This window comes from Molossus molossus, unplaced genomic scaffold (genome assembly GCF_014108415.1).
Source record: "Molossus molossus isolate mMolMol1 unplaced genomic scaffold, mMolMol1.p scaffold_m16_p_5, whole genome shotgun sequence".
In the NCBI taxonomy this organism is placed as follows: domain Eukaryota; kingdom Metazoa; phylum Chordata; class Mammalia; order Chiroptera; family Molossidae; genus Molossus; species Molossus molossus.
The window spans coordinates 59,433,223-59,439,638 of NW_023425388.1; the positions used below are offsets into that span (position 1 = coordinate 59,433,223).

At 39.3% G+C, this 6,416-nt stretch overlaps 1 non-coding gene across 1 annotated transcript; it reads left to right on the plus strand.

Annotated features, from left to right (window-relative positions):
- Nucleotides 1-3,026: 3,026 nt before the first annotated feature.
- On the plus strand, nt 3,027-3,133 carry LOC118617954. The gene has a single exon (XR_004956910.1). It is a non-coding gene; the product is annotated as a U6 spliceosomal RNA (small nuclear RNA).
- The last annotated feature ends 3,283 nt before the right edge of the window (nt 3,134-6,416 follow it).

Genomic DNA, 6,416 nt, shown 5'->3' on the forward strand with positions numbered 1-6,416 from the left:
ACAGTGCACGTTCCATACCCTGTAAGGACACATACAAGAATCAATCAATGAACACATGGGTAAGTGGAACAACAAATTAATTTTTCTGTCTCTCTTCTCCCTTCCTCTCCCTCTAAAATCAGTAAATAAAAATTTTTAAAAGAAAAAGGGGCCACTTAATAAACCTGACAAGCTCAGGGGAGGCCTGTGGAGCAGCCTTGCAAACTCACAGACCTAAAGTAACCACATAGGATGGTCTGAAATTAAAACTTCCTAACCAAAAACAAGTCATGGCAGGTAGTCATGGCCTAGGCCTGTATTTCCTTTGACAAAGGTCAGTCTTGAACTTAACTGAGCCTATCTATTGTCTTTTTGCATCTACAACATACCTTTGGAATGTCAGAATAATAATCTCTTTTTGCCAGACCCCTCCGTGTACCATCTCCCATCAGAATACAAGACCACAGAACTCCTCATTGTTACTTTGTTCTCCCACATACAACCAGTTCCCAGGGGAAGTGGGGATCTTGCAATGTCACCAGAAAAGGAATTTTCTGAGACTCCCACAGGGGAATGAGTGATGTTTATTTGCATGGGATTAGACTCCAGAGTTTCCAAGATCTGATTTCCCTCCATCTGACCAAGGAAAAAGTCCCATTTTGCTTTAAGCTGAGTTAGAATGAAAGCCATTGCCCAGAGTTTCTGTTCCATATCTGCACAGTCCAATCCAGCATCAGGCTGTTTAGGTTTATGTTCCCAGATATAGTCCATTGCATGTGGGGTCCACATGGCCATGGGCCATGTATATTCTAGGAACACATGGCTACGGAAGAAACATGGGCAAGAGCAAAACCAGAGGAACAACAGAGCCACAAGAGCCAAGAGAGCAAGAATTCTTTTGTCTTGGGATTATATATATTCCCAAATTTTGATAGGTTTGCAGTGGCTCCACCCACTCTGGCCAATGATCTCTGTTCCAGGTTAGGCTGACAGCAAGCACCTTCCCTACATCACCCTTTGTCCAGTCTCTTCCCCCAGTGATCTGCAGGGCACAGACAGATGGTTTCCCTGGGGAGTGTATAAATGCAACTTCCTGGCGAAGCTGCCCAAATGACCATGTCTATAATGTGTGGCCTTCTCTTTGCTCTTCCCTATTATTAATAACTAGCTAATTACAACAGTAACATATGTGCTATAAAAGTTCATTGTTACCAGGTCGGTGTGGCTCAGTAGATTAAGTGTTGTCCCACAGACTGAGAGGTCCCGATTCCATTGCCAGTCAGGGCATATGCCTGGGTTATGGGCTTGATCCCCAGTAGGGGGCATGCAGGAGGCAGCTGATTGATGTTTCTCTCACATTGATGTTTCTCTCTCTCTCTCCCTTCTTCTCTCTTAAAAAACTCAGTAAAGCCCTGGCCGGTTTGGCTCAGTGGTTAGAGCGTCAGCCTGTGGTCCAGAGAGACCCGGGTTCGGTTCCCGCTAAGGGCATGTACTTCGATTGCGGTTTGTCCCCGGCCCTGGTTGGGTCGTGTGGGTGGCGACTACTCAATGTGTCCCTTTCATGTCGATGTTTCTCTCTCTCTCTCTCCCTCCCACTCTATCTGAACAAAATATCAAAAAATGTCCTCGGGTGAGGATAAAAAACAAAAACAAAAAACTCAGTAAAAACATTTTTAAAAAGTATTTATAGCAGGTACTGTGAGCTCTTCCCACTGATAGATTACTAAGTGTGCAACACTAAAATTATATTTAAATTGTATTTGTTTTCATAAGCTATGTAAACATTCCTTCAAAATCACCTAGAGGGCTGAAAGTTGTTTCCAGTTAGCTCAGAAGACTTGATGAATAATGAAAAGGGCTGAAATTCTAGCTAGGTAATGTTGAGAAAATTATTTAACCCCTCTGGCCCTTTTCCTCCCATCTAAAAATGAGCACATTAATTAATCCCTGTCAGTGATGCTGTACTGGAGAAAACAGATGTGAAAGTGCCCTGTAGAAATATTAGGGGATACCATAGAGGTTTTTGTGTCCTCCAATATTCCTATGTTGAGAGCTAAGCCTCAATGTGATAGTATGAAGAGGAGGGGCCTTTGGGAGATTAGATCAAGAGGGTGCCCTTATAAAAGAGGTACCACAGAGCTTTGCCCCTCCTGCCATGTGAGAACCCAGAAGTATGAGCCAGAAAGCAGGCAATCTTGCCAGTTTCTTGATCTTGGCCTTCACAGCTTCAATACAGTACTGTAAAAAATAAATTTCTGTTGTTTAATAGCCACACAGTATATAGCATCTTATAACAGCCTGAGCAGAGTAAGACACAGGAAAAACTATTAAAAAATGAGATTGTGCAGTTTTCACATACAAGCTATGGTGGTCACTGTAATAGACTGTACACCCAGTGCCCTCTTTACTAACAAGTCTGATTTTGTCTGGGGAGGCACCAAATGACAATTCTGACCAACGGGATAGAAGTTGAGGGTTTCTGGGAAAACCTGTACTTTCTTGATTGTAGGCATTACTGCTTCCTGTTTTTCTCTTTGCTTTTTAATCATCCTCTCTTCTTCCTGCCTGACACTTGGACATGAGGCTGTAGCCATCTTGCATCTGTGTGGCAACAGGCATAAAGATATAGGCTTACATGCTAAGAATGATGGAATGAAAATATGAACAGAGCCCATGACAACCCCAGATCGACTACACTGGACTTCTTTTTTGTGTAACTTAAAAAAATCCCGTTCGGTTACAGTCTCTCTTGGGTACCTGTTACTTATAGTTAAACTTATTTTTAATATACAGGGGTGGGCAAAAGTAGATATTGTTTAAGTATCCACTTTCGTTGGTTAAATTACCAGCCACCATTACCTAAAAGATAAATGATACAAAATAATAACAATAAAAAGACAAATAACACAATAGTCAATAATATAAGAATAAACTTCATTTACAACTAAAACCCACTTTTGCCAACCCCTACAATATATAAACCAATACCCAAAGTATGTTTTTCTTTTTAAATCCCCTTCTGGGAAATGACTATCTAAACTATAATGTTGCTCACTTCAGCAGCACGTATACTGAAGTTGGAACAATAGAGAGAAGATTATCGTGGCCCCTGTACAAGGATGATACACGGGTTCATGAAGTGTTCCACATTAGAAAAAACACACACACACAACTATAATGCAGTGTCTCATATTTCAAGTTATGCATGATATGCAATATTACAAAATAAAATATGCTACTTCATAACACATTATCAAATTAGAATGTATTGGGGCCTTCTTTGTATAGTATTTGCAATATTCTTTTTTAAATAAACTATGCATACATTTTTAAAAAGATGGGCCCTGGCCGGTTTGACTCAACAGTTACAGCACCGGCCTGCAGGTTTGATTCCAGTTAAGGGCACGTATCTCGGTTGCGGTTGGGTCCCCAGCCCTAGTCGGGTTGTGCGGGAGGCAACTAATCAATGTGTCTCTCTCACATCGATGTTTCTCTCTCTGTCCCCCTCCCTCCCACTCTACCTGAAGATAAAATGGAAAAAAAAAAAAAAAAGATGAGAGGTGGGGACAAAAGGCAAATAGCTCTGTGTAGCATTCTCAGTTCTCCCTCTACTAGTACATTATCATAAAGGACTGTCCAATGGATACAGTAAACAAAACAAAAAAAGGTAAGTAATGATAGATCACACTTATCAAATGCTTACTATGTGCTATGCACCATTCTCTGTGACATTAATTCATTTGACCCTAAAAAATAAAAATAAAAAAACAAACCTATGTTGTAGGCTCTTTTATTATCACCCCACCCCAAGAGAAACAAAAAAAAAAAACCAGTTCACAGTAACAAGTTTTAGTACATTCTATTGAATAGTACAGTTACTAAGAGCATAACTGGTCCTCTCACTGGCAGCAAAAATTTCAATTATACACCCTACTATTTAGAAGAAATTCCCAGGTTGAAATTGACTATATGATCGAATTAAGCCAAAAAAAAAAAAAGCTTTAATAAAGCTTTGTCTTGCAGTGCTTACTGGTGAAGAAATGTGCAAGAAGTACTCGAGTACTCAGACTTCTTGAGATAATACCTTAGGTCAGCTGTGCTTTGTCATTAACAAAAACACTAAAGCAGAACACAGCAGGCACACGATGGAGTATATCAGTAGTAAAATAGGCATAGATGAAGGGAGGTGGAAAAGTATTTACTTAGCTGACAATGCAAGTTAAAGTGGCTGATGCATACATCCCAGTATATGGCCTAAACTTATTTTTCAATGACGCCTTAGTCTTGGAACATACCCCAAAAGATCTATAGATAAACAAGAGAAATGATCAAACATTTTAACACTTCTCATATCACCAAGAAAAAGAGTGACATCAAAATAGTGACAGTGTCTTGTAGAAATTCTTATGGTTGAGGTGTTTATAGTTTATTGAAAATGAAAGCTCTTCAAAGTTATTAGCAGAAAAACTTCAAGTATCCTACTAAAGTGTAAGAAATATTAAATGTGATTACAACGGCTTCTAGTTTCAATTACAAAACTCCTTAAAGATTTTAATGACAATAAAGCAATCTGAATCAGATTGGACTGTTATACATTCCTTAACCTTATGGCTCAGATCATATATTTTCTGAAAATGGTGTGTTTCTGTTTTTCAATATAGGAGAAGGCAAGTGAAGTAATTAAGAAATAGAGAAAAACATTTTTGACGATGCTTTCCTGATGCCATGTATATCTACAGATCTAAGAATGAAAGATGGGAATATGTGTCACATTGTTACTCCATTTTGATTGTTTAAAAAAAGGCAACACAACTACAGCGAGACATTTTCACCTGCTACAGGACTCAAACTGGGATTGATTGATATAAAGTAATATGATAGGTATTTCTTAATAAGTAAAACAGAAATTATATATCCACGAGTTGTTCCTTTCAAAATAATCAATCCTTGGGTTACAAATTTATATATAAAGAATATATAAATAGTGATATTTATATATCACTTATTTACTGAATATACTTTTCTAGAAATACAGTATTTTTTTTTATCCTCACCCGAGGACATTTTTTTTTCCATTCATCTTCAGATAAAGTAGGAGGGAGAGAGGGAGGAAAAGAAACAAACATTCATGTGAGAGAGACACAGCGAGTGGCCGCCACCCACACGACCCCAACAAGGGCCGGGACAAACTGCAACCGAGGTACGTACCCTTATCGGGAACCGAACCTGGGATTCTCTGGTCCACGGACTGATGCTCCAACCACCGAGTCAAACCGGCCAGGGCTAGAAATACAGTATTTTTAGTCTGTTTCCCTAAAAGATGTATAGGTAAAAGTTATCAGGATTTTTGAGGTGATAAAAATCTCTTTATAAAGACATATGTACTCATCAACTCTTAATTTCTGACAAAGAATTTAAATCTTTCTCAAGGCTGAACTGGCTTTCTCTGCCACTTAGCACATTCCTAGATAAGCCTTTTTCCTTTGGGTGCCCACATTAACAAGCTCAAGGAATGAAAACACTTTAAGACTGAACGAAATTATCAGGAAGGCAAACCTGCTATTCAACATACACTACAAATTGTGGAGAAATTTTTACGAACTTGCCCCTTTACCCTGGCTGGTTTGGCTTAATCATTAGAGTGTTGTCCTGTGGACCAATGAGTCGTGGGTTCGATTCCAGTCAAGGGCACATACCTCGATTGCGGTTTTCCCCTGGCCCTGGTTGGGGTAGTGTGGGAGGCAACCAGTCGATTGATCCCTCTCACCCACCCCGATCTGAAGATAAAGAGAATATCCTTGAGGATTTAAAAAAAAAAGATAAAAGAAATTGCCCTTTTTGTCATCACTCTCCTCCCCTCCAATTGCTAAGTTCACCAATAGCTGCTTGCATATTGTATATTCAATGGTGAAAACAGAATCCTACTAAAAGCTTACCAAACTGATACATCATATTCTGGACCTTAGCCCAAAATAAATGCCTGGTCATAAGATTTTTTTAAAAGCCAGGAATAAATGTCCTCTATTTCACTAGGAAGTCTCATAACAAGTAGAACCTTAGGAATCCTCAAAAACACCTGTGAGCACACTGGCTAACAGCTGAGGGAGTAATCTCTTTGATGGTTTAAAATCTCCTGGAAATTCAGTAGTCATTGGTGATGATGTTGGTAAGAGTAGTTTCAGTGACATGTTGAGGACAGATAAGATATGCTAATGGAGAAAAACAGTAATTCTGGTTTCCTCTTTCCAGAAGTTCGTTAAGAAGTCAAAGGAAGTTTGTTTTAAAAGGAAGATAGGAAAACATGCTTGTTTTGTTGAGGTTGAGAGAGAGAAGAGGGACAGATGAGCTGGGACAAGTGAGAGTGGCCTGAAACATGGGGGGTGGTGAAAGATGGAGAACAGACCTTTGGTGGGGTTAGCCACTGAGATGAACATTTT